Source organism: Drosophila biarmipes, unplaced genomic scaffold, assembly GCF_025231255.1.
Source record: "Drosophila biarmipes strain raj3 unplaced genomic scaffold, RU_DBia_V1.1 ptg000016l, whole genome shotgun sequence".
Lineage (NCBI taxonomy): Eukaryota > Metazoa > Arthropoda > Insecta > Diptera > Drosophilidae > Drosophila > Drosophila biarmipes.
Genome location: NW_026114534.1, coordinates 120,676 through 130,572, shown reverse-complemented (window position 1 = coordinate 130,572; position 9,897 = coordinate 120,676). Strand labels below are relative to the sequence as shown.

At 30.6% G+C, this 9,897-nt stretch overlaps 2 non-coding genes across 2 annotated transcripts; both read left to right on the top strand.

The window, feature by feature from the left end:
• Window positions 1-6,295: 6,295 nt before the first annotated feature.
• Window positions 6,296-8,290, top strand: LOC127011877 (small subunit ribosomal RNA). The gene has a single exon (XR_007765335.1). It is a non-coding gene; the product is annotated as a small subunit ribosomal RNA (ribosomal RNA).
• A 1,203-nt stretch (window positions 8,291-9,493) lies between these two features.
• Window positions 9,494-9,672, top strand: LOC127011884 (5.8S ribosomal RNA). Its single transcript, XR_007765342.1, has one exon. It is a non-coding gene; the product is annotated as a 5.8S ribosomal RNA (ribosomal RNA).
• Window positions 9,673-9,897: the final 225 nt, after the last annotated feature.

Genomic DNA, 9,897 nt, shown 5'->3' with positions numbered 1-9,897 from the left:
TAATAAAATTGCATAATTTATTTGTTGTGTTAAACTTCTTATATAAAGTTCAACCAACAATCTATTTGTATGCATTGATTGTTTGCTTGGCTTTGTGGCGAATTTTTAATCCTTTATATATTACATTCCTAAGGTCTAGATTTTCAAGTAAGAGACCAATTTGATTAACATATCAATATAAGTACAACTCGACCATCTAATAATAACAATATGAATCGTCATCTTATTAGTGACGCGAAGATTGGCAAACATATAATATAAAAATATTCCTAAGGTCTAGATTTTCAAGTAAGAGACCAATTTGATTAACATATCAATATAAGTACAACTCGACCATCTAATAATAACAATATGAATCGTCATCTTATTAGTGACGCGAAGATTGGCAAACATATAATATAAAAATATTCCTAAGGTCTAGATTTTCAAGTAAGAGACCAATTTGATTAACATATCAATATAAGTACAACTCGACCATCTAATAATAATATGAATCGTCATCTTATTAGTGACGCGAAGATTGGCAAACATATAATATAAAAATATTCCTAAGGTCTAGATTTTCAAGTAAGAGACCAATTTGATTAACATATCAATATAAGTACAACTCGACCATCTAATAATAACAATATGAATCGTCATCTTATTAGTGACGCGAAGATTGGCAAACATATAATATACAAATATTCCTAAGGTCTAGATTTTCAAGTAAGAGACCAATTTGATTAACATATCAATATAAGTACAACTCGACCATCTAATAATAACAATATGAATCGTCATCTTATTAGTGACGCGAAGATTGGCAAACATATAATATAAAAATATTCCTAAGGTCTAGATTTTCAAGTAAGAGACCAATTTGATTAACATATCAATATAAGTACAACTCGACCATCTAATAATAACAATATGAATCGTCATCTTATTAGTGACGCGAAGATTGGCAAACATATAATATAAAAATATTCCTAAGGTCTAGATTTTCAAGTAAGAGACCAATTTGATTAACATATCAATATAAGTACAACTCGACCATCTAATAATAACAATATGAATCGTCATCTTATTAGTGACGCGAAGATTGGCAAACATATAATATAAAAATATTCCTAAGGTCTAGATTTTCAAGTAAGAGACCAATTTGATTAACATATCAATATAAGTACAACTCGACCATCTAATAATAACAATATGAATCGTCATCTTATTACTGACGCGAAGATTGGCAAACATATAATATACAAATATTCCTAAGGTCTAGATTTTCAAGTAAGAGACCAATTTGATTAACATATCAATATAAGTACAACTCGACCATCTAATAATAACAATATGAATCGTCATCTTATTAGTGACGCGAAGATTGGCAAACATATAATATAAAAATATTCCTAAGGTCTAGATTTTCAAGTAAGAGACCAATTTGATTAACATATCAATATAAGTACAACTCGACCATCTAATAATAACAATATGAATCGTCATCTTTTTAGTGACGCGAAGATTGGCAAACATATAATATAAAAATATTCCTAAGGTCTAGAATCTTAAGCAATAGACCAATTCAACTAAGAGTTGACATATAAAAATATGTTCCTTTTAATGTTAGCAAAATTTTATCGTCACATACTGTTAGTGACGCGAACGTTTTTTTCTCCATGTTTATATGAATGTTTATTCAAAGGTAGAAAGGCAGGATCGTTATTTTATAAGTGAAGCGATAAAAAAATATTATGCAATAGGACATCTATTTATAAATATTTTTAAGTCTTAGAAATTCAAGTAAAGAGATTCAAGAAATTCATTCAACTTAGAGCGCACATATAATTAAAACTATTCCTGAGGTTTAGAAACCAAATTAAATAAAGAGGACATATAAACGTATGTGGTATTTTGATGGTAGTAAAAATGTATCGCGATATTATTAGTGACGCGACCAATTTTTATACTCTTTGCTCCATGTGCAAATATATCTAGTGTTTAGATAGTCAATTAAAAATGACAATTTTAACTAAAAGACTTAAAAAAGTGTTTGTCAAACTTATAATTTTGTCAATACTATATAAAACGCCAATCATATCCTTATAAAAGTAAATACGGTATATGGTTATAAATACAAAACCATATATAAATAAAAAAATGAAATCGTATGTATATGGCTTATAGGTATAATACCTATAAGGCATAATAATGTATAATATTAGCAAATATACATATAAAAGTGCATAAATTGTATAGATATGGCATAAAGAAGGCATTTATGAGAATAGCTAGTAGAATTTGCCCATACACTACTAGCGAAATGAGATATTTATACCTAGTGAGGGCGGCACTAGTACTATAAATTGTGGCAAAATAAATCTTATGCAAATGCATAGGATTTTGTCAATACCGTACAAAAAACTAAGTAAAACGTATGGATATTGAAAAATAAATGGATTATATTCATAAAATACGAATATTTCTTGCATTCTCTTGTTATACGAGAGAATATCATACGGAGCGGGCAGCCCCTAGTATAGTAAGCAGTCGAATGGGAGACAGCGTGTCCAAAAACACCTATAGGGAGGTGGTCGTTGGCGGACCTCTCCTCGTATTGGTCAAACTTATGATTTTGTCAATACTATATAAAACGCCAATCATATCCATATAAAAGTGAATACAGTATATGGATATGAATAAAAAACCATACATAAATAAAAAAAAATATGTATAAAAAATTATACATATATTTATATTAAGCAATCGTATGGATGTGGCTTATAGGTATAATACCTATAAGGCATAATAATGTATAATATAGCAAATATACATATAAAAGTGCATGAATTGTATAGATATGGCATATAAGTGACATATTTATGAGAATAGCTAGTAGAATTTGCCCATACACTACTAGCGAAATGAGATATTTATACCTAGTGAGGGCGGCACTAGTACTATAAATTGTGGCAAAATAAATCTTATGCAAATGCATAGGATTTTGTCAATACCGTACAAAAAACTAAGTAAAACGTATGGATATTGAAAAATAAATGGATTATATTCATAAAATACGAATATTTCTTGCATTCTCTTGTTATATGAGAGAATATCATACGGAGCGGGTAGCCCCTAGTATAGTAAGCAGTCGAATGGGAGACAGCGTGTCCAAAAACACCTATAGGGAGGTGGTCGTTGGCGGACCTCTCCTCGTATTGGTCAAACTTATGATTTTGTCAATACTATATAAAACGCCAATCATATCCATATAAAAGTGAATACAGTATATGGATATGAATAAAAAACCATACATAAATAAAAAAAAATATGTATAAAAAATTATACATATATTTATATTAAGCAATCGTATGGATGTGGCTTATAGGTATAATACCTATAAGGCATAATAATGTATAATATAGCAAATATACATATAAAAGTGCATGAATTGTATAGATATGGCATATAAGTGACATATTTATGAGAATAGCTAGTAGAATTTGCCCATACACTACTAGCGAAATGAGATATTTATACCTAGTGAGGGCGGCACTAGTACTATAAATTGTGGCAAAATAAATCTTATGCAAATGCATAGGATTTTGTCAATACCGTACAAAAAACTAAGTAAAACGTATGGATATTGAAAAATAAATGGATTATATTCATAAAATACGAATATTTCTTGCATTCTCTTGTTATATGAGAGAATATCATACGGAGCGGGTAGCCCCTAGTATAGTAAGCAGTCGAATGGGAGACAGCGTGTCCAAAAACACCTATAGGGAGGTGGTCGTTGGCGGACCTCTCCTCGTATTGGTCAAACTTATGATTTTGTCAATACTATATAAAACGCCAATCATATCCATATAAAATTGAATACAGTATATGGATATGAATAAAAAACCATACATAAATAAAAAAAAAATATGTATAAAAAATTATACATATATTTATATTAAGCAATCGTATGGATGTGGCTTATAGGTATAATACCTATAAGGCATAATAATGTATAATATAGCAAATATACATATAAAAGTGCATGAATTGTATAGATATGGCATATAAGTGACATATTTATGAGAATAGCTAGTAGAATTTGCCCATACACTACTAGCAAAATGAGATATTTATACCTAGTGAGGGCGGCACTAGTACTATAAATTGTGGCAAAATAAATCTTATGCAAATGCATAGGATTTTGTCAATACCGTACAAAAAACTAAGTAAAACGTATGGATATTGAAAAATAAATGGATTATATTCATAAAATACGAATATTTCTTGCATTCTCTTGTTATATGAGAGAATATCATACGGAGCGGGTAGCCCCTAGTATAGTAAGCAGTCGAATGGGAGACAGCGTGTCCAAAAACACCTATAGGGAGGTGGTCGTTGGCGGACCTCTCCTCATATTGGTCAAACTTATGATTTTGTCAATACTATATAAAACGCCAATCATATCCATATAAAAGTGAATACAGTATATGGATATGAATAAAAAACCATACATAAATAAAAAAAAATATGTATAAAAAATTATACATATATTTATATTAAGCAATCGTATGGATGTGGCTTATAGGTATAATACCTATAAGGCATAATAATGTATAATATAGCAAATATACATATAAAAGTGCATGAATTGTATAGATATGGCATATAAGTGACATATTTATGAGAATAGCTAGTAGAATTTGCCCATACACTACTAGCGAAATGAGATATTTATACCTAGTGAGGGCGGCACTAGTACTATAAATTGTGGCAAAATAAATCTTATGCAAATGCATAGGATTTTGTCAATACCATACATAAACCGTATGGATATTGAGAAGTTAATAGATTACATCTATAATATGAGAAGTATTTTAGTATTCTTATTAAATAAGAGAATACTATAAGGGTGAGTGGCAAAGAGAATTGAATATACCCGAATGGGAGACAGCGTGTCCAAAAACTACTATAGGTGGTGTGGCAAATATGAGGAAGGCAATATATCCATATAATGAAAATAAAAGTGCGTTTTCTTATTATATAAGAGAACACTATATGGGTGAGTGGCAAAGTAAATTGAATATACCCGAATGGGAGACAGCGTGTCCAAAAACTACTATAGGTGGTGTGGCAAATATGAGGAAGGCAATATATCCATATAATGAAAATAAAAGTGCGTTTTCTTATTATATAAGAGAACACTATATGGGTGAGTGGCAAAGTAAATTGAATATACCCGAATGGGAGACAGCGTGTCCAAAAACTACTATAGGTGGTGTGGCAAATATGAGGAAGGCAATATATCCATATAATGAATATAAAAGTGCGTTGTCTTATTATATAAGAGAACACTATATGGGTGAGTGGCAAAGTAAATTGAATATACCCGAATGGGAGACAGCGTGTCCAAAAACTACTATAGGATGGTCAATGGGCCGGCCGTCTGCTATTGACATATGTCAGTAGAGAAGATATTATCCGTCAAATTTGTTTCTTTATTCATTTATTTGAATACGAGACTTGGCTCCGCGGTTAATATTTTAAGCCCAAAGATAATAACGTTGAAACAAAGGCCAAGTTTCTATTGTACATAGAATAACAAATTGTTTCCGAATTTTATCGTTAATTTTAGGAGGTAGGCTAACATGATTTATATTATATGTGTATTATTAAATAATAATAGTACATAAAAGTCTACCAAAGAAATATAAAAATGTAATTATGAATACATTTTCAATATTAATATCAACTTATATTGTTGATAATAAAAAATAGCTATTAAGAGAGTTATTTAAGAAATTATATAATATATAATAAAGAGTATATATATAAATAATATATAAGTATATATTATTTAAGAAATAAATATAGTAGTAATAATTATATATATACACTCGGTTCTATTTTATATATTACCAGAGACTTATATGGATATATATAGATAAATTTTAAATTTATCGTCAAAATACAAATGATTAACTCAATATCTTATATTGGTTAAACAAAAATTGTACATGTGTGGATACAATATATTATGTATGTCGAACAAAAATGATATTTTAGAATGAAATGTGCATATATAAAGAAAATATATGAAAAATAAATATTGTGTTTATAAAGAATATGATTCTTTTTGACATCAATAAAAACTTGTTATTATTAGTGGCGAAACAAGTATAAATTGGAAAACAAACGTATACGAATGCTATATAAAAATGGCCGTATTCGATAGAAATAAAATCTATAACAACATATATATTGCTAATTTCTATTCAAAAAATATGAATGAAATATGAATAAAAACATTATTCTGGTTGATCCTGCCAGTAGTTATATGCTTGTCTCAAAGATTAAGCCATGCATGTCTAAGTACACACGAATTAAAAGTGAAACCGCAAAAGGCTCATTATATCAGTTATGGTTCCTTAGATCGTTAACAGTTACTTGGATAACTGTGGTAATTCTAGAGCTAATACATGCAATTAAAACATGAACCTTATGGAACATGTGCTTTTATTAGGCTAAAACCAAGCGATCGCAAGATCGTTATATTGGTTGAACTCTAGATAACATGCAGATCGTATGGTCTTGTACCGACGACAGATCTTTCAAATGTCTGCCCTATCAACTTTTGATGGTAGTATCTAGGACTACCATGGTTGCAACGGGTAACGGGGAATCAGGGTTCGATTCCGGAGAGGGAGCCTGAGAAACGGCTACCACATCTAAGGAAGGCAGCAGGCGCGTAAATTACCCACTCCCAGCTCGGGGAGGTAGTGACGAAAAATAACAATACAGGACTCATATCCGAGGCCCTGTAATTGGAATGAGTACACTTTAAATCCTTTAACAAGGACCAATTGGAGGGCAAGTCTGGTGCCAGCAGCCGCGGTAATTCCAGCTCCAATAGCGTATATTAAAGTTGTTGCGGTTAAAACGTTCGTAGTTGAACTTGTGCTTCATACGGGTAGTACAACTTACAATTGTGGTTAGTACTATACCTTTATGTATGTAAGCGTATTACCGGTGGAGTTCTTACATGTGCTTAGATACTTGTATTTTTTCATATGTTCCTCCTATTTAAAAACCTGCATTAGTGCTCTTAAACGAGTGTTATTGTGGGCCGGTACAATTACTTTGAACAAATTAGAGTGCTTAAAGCAGGCTTCAAATGCCTGAATATTCTGTGCATGGGATAATGAAATAAGACCTCTGTTCTGCTTTCATTGGTTTTCAGATCAAGAGGTAATGATTAATAGAAGCAGTTTGGGGGCATTAGTATTACGACGCGAGAGGTGAAATTCTTGGACCGTCGTAAGACTAACTTAAGCGAAAGCATTTGCCAAAGATGTTTTCATTAATCAAGAACGAAAGTTAGAGGTTCGAAGGCGATCAGATACCGCCCTAGTTCTAACCATAAACGATGCCAGCTAGCAATTGGGTGTAGCTACTTTTATGGCTCTCTCAGTCGCTTCCCGGGAAACCAAAGCTTTTGGGCTCCGGGGGAAGTATGGTTGCAAAGCTGAAACTTAAAGGAATTGACGGAAGGGCACCACCAGGAGTGGAGCCTGCGGCTTAATTTGACTCAACACGGGAAAACTTACCAGGTCCGAACATAAGTGTGTAAGACAGATTGATAGCTCTTTCTCGAATCTATGGGTGGTGGTGCATGGCCGTTCTTAGTTCGTGGAGTGATTTGTCTGGTTAATTCCGATAACGAACGAGACTCAAATATATTAAATAGATATCTTCAGGATTATGGTGTTGAAGCTTATATAGCCTTCATTCATGGTGGCAGTAAAATGTTTATTGTGTTTGAATGTGTTTATATAAGTGGAGCCGTACCTGTTGGTTTGTCCCATTATAAGGACACTAGCTTCTTAAATGGACAAATTGCGTCTAGCAATAATGAGATTGAGCAATAACAGGTCTGTGATGCCCTTAGATGTCCTGGGCTGCACGCGCGCTACAATGAAAGTATCAACGTGTATTTCCTAGACCGAGAGGTCCGGGTAAACCGCTGAACCACTTTCATGCTTGGGATTGTGAACTGAAACTGTTCACATGAACTTGGAATTCCCAGTAAGTGTGAGTCATTAACTCGCATTGATTACGTCCCTGCCCTTTGTACACACCGCCCGTCGCTACTACCGATTGAATTATTTAGTGAGGTCTCCGGACGTGATCACTGTGACGCCTTGCGTGTTACGGTTGTTTCGCAAAAGTTGACCGAACTTGATTATTTAGAGGAAGTAAAAGTCGTAACAAGGTTTCCGTAGGTGAACCTGCGGAAGGATCATTAATGTTTTAATATCCTTACCGTTAATAAAATATTTGTTTATATTATAATAAATACATTATAGTATTACAAATAAAATATGAATTGCCAAAATGTATATGAGATCTATTATAGATCAAATGAAATTTCGAACAAGCAAATCGAAATAATGCAAATATTAAAATTATATATTGTATTTAATACATATGAGAGAAATTAATAAGCAGCCAAAGCAAACAAATAAAAATTCGAACAAGCAAATCGAATTATTAAAATAATAATATTAAATTATTATTGTATATCCTTACCGTTAATAAAATATTTGTTTATATTATAATAAATACATTATAATAATACAAATAAAATATGAATTGCCAAAATGTATATGAGATCTAATATAGATCAAATAAAATTTCGAACAAGCAAATCGAAATAATGCAAATATTAAAATTATATATTGTATTTAAAACATATGAGAGAAATAATAAGCAGCCAAAGCAAACAAATAAAAATTCGAACAAGCAAATCGAATTATTAAAATAATAATATTAAATTATTATTGTATATCCTTACCGTTAATAAAATATTTGTTTATATTATAATAAATACATTATAGTAATACAAATAAAATATGAATTGCCAAAATGTATATGATCTAATATAGATCAAATGAAATTTCGAACAAGCAAATCGAAATAATGCAAATATTAAAATTATATATTGTATTTAATACATATGAGAGAAATAATAAGCAGCCAAAACAAACAAATAAAAATTCGAACAAGCAAATCGAATTATTAAAATAATAATATTAAATTATTATTGTATATAAACACAATTAAAATACTGTGTGTATATGGACCATAATATACACGCGTTGCGATATGTATTGTTCATCTCAGTTATGCGCATACATTGGATAATGCAACAACCTAAAATGTACAATGTTGTACCTGGTTTTATACAGGTTAATGTTTTATATAAATTTCAATTTATATCGCTAAAAAAGTATTAATATATATATATATATATTTATTTACAATAAATGCAATTTAAAAAGAAATACTTTGATATATATTGGTTATATAAAACTAAGACATTTCGCAGCATTCGTTTTAGGTATAAAAATAAATTTATTGAAGGAATTGATATATGCCAGTAAAATGGTGTATTTTTAATTTCTTTCAATAAAAACATATTTGACAAAATTAAGAAACCAATTTATAAAACTCTAAGCGGTGGATCACTCGGCTCATGGGTCGATGAAGAACGCAGCAAACTGTGCGTCATCGTGTGAACTGCAGGACACATGAACATCGACATTTTGAACGCATATCGCAGTCCATGCTGTTATGTACTTTAATTAATTTTATAGTGCTGCTTGGACTACATATGGTTGAGGGTTGTAAGACTATGCTAATTAAGTTGCTTATACAAATTTTATAATGAAATTTTATAAGCATATGGTATATTATTGGATAATAATAATTTAATTATTTTATTCATAATATTAAAAAATATATGAAAAACATTATCTCACATTAGTAAATAATTTGAATGTGAAAAACGAAGAGAAATATTTTCTTTTTCAATCAAATGATACTGAGAAATGTCTAGCATAAAAATTTATC